At 30.5% G+C, this 1,224-nt stretch overlaps 1 non-coding gene across 1 annotated transcript; it reads left to right on the top strand.

The window, feature by feature from the left end:
• The first annotated feature begins 329 nt into the window (after window positions 1–329).
• On the top strand, window positions 330–401 carry Trnat-cgu (transfer RNA threonine (anticodon CGU)). The gene has a single exon. It is a non-coding gene; the product is annotated as a tRNA-Thr (tRNA).
• Window positions 402–1,224: the final 823 nt, after the last annotated feature.

Genomic DNA, 1,224 nt, shown 5'->3' with positions numbered 1-1,224 from the left:
CTGTTGATTACACATTTTTTTATAAGAAAAAATGGACAAAGGAAAATGGACAAAAATACTCAAAAAATTGGCGAAAATAAGAACATCAGAAAGTTGAGAACATCCAAAGGCTTCAAAAATTTTGAATGTTCCTATAAAAAAACGTGTAGTCTTGTCGATGAATAAGCCGATTCAATTAGAAGAGAGAATCATAAATCAGAAACAAAAACTAAACAATTGAATCAGATTTCGCAATTGGATTGGATTATATGATGTCTGATTTTGATTGGTCAATACGAAAATACTACAGTTTGTGGTTTTAATATTCAAATGTTTTTAGCAACTAACAGGGCGCAGTAGCTTAGAGGTAAAGCGTCTGTCTCGTAAACAGAAGATCGCGAGTTCGATTCTCGTCTGTGCCTGATAAGTTTTTTTGAAAAAATCTTTTTAATTTTTTTTCTTCTCTTTTATCACCATTAACATTATTGGTATATTATTCCATTATATTATATATTATACAATTTATTATATATTATATAAAGCTGAAAAAAATTACTTTTCGTTTTAAAAATATGTACAAAGATAAGAATGTCTTTTTTTGTGTATTGAACATTAATTATACCGACTCTCTAAAGTAGATTGGGACAAAAACGACAAAAACTTAGACTTTGTGTGTTCGAGTCCCATTAGAGACTTAGTTTTCTAACATTGAAATAAACAGAGGATCTTTTAGTCTTTGAATTATCAGAGATTAGTTAGTTTAAGGATCTAACTAAGGTTTTGAAAAAAATCATCCATTGACTTTTTTCTCATCTTTTCTTGATATACACTATACCTTAACAGTTTTTTTTCGTGTGTTCGAGGCCCAACTCGAGACTAAATCTCTCAAATCTTATAATAGTTTTAGGTTTGAGGGTCGAAAAAATTGGGGGAATAACTGACTAATCTAGGCTTATTACGAATATTTGAATTTGTGATTAATTCACTTACTTTATCGGGGAAAATTTTTGGTGGGGAAAATTTTCGAAGCGAGATCCCTGCAAAAATAATGAGGGAGTGCAGACGTTTATGACATATTCATCATCTTTTGATAAAACAGAGACAATAATTACAGTATCGTAATAACCGGCGCGGCTCCAACGAAGTTTTCCTCGATAAGGTACACGCTTTTTTTTTTATAAGAATGGTGCATTTTCATTCCATCATCTTCTTATATTCTTAATTTTTTGGCGAAAATCATCCAAA

This window comes from Clytia hemisphaerica, unplaced genomic scaffold (genome assembly GCF_902728285.1).
Source record: "Clytia hemisphaerica strain Z4C2 unplaced genomic scaffold, Clytia hemisphaerica genome assembly, whole genome shotgun sequence".
Taxonomy (NCBI): domain Eukaryota; kingdom Metazoa; phylum Cnidaria; class Hydrozoa; order Leptothecata; family Clytiidae; genus Clytia; species Clytia hemisphaerica.
The sequence above is the reverse complement of the archived record's forward strand: the minus strand, read 5'-3'. Positions and strand labels throughout refer to the sequence as shown.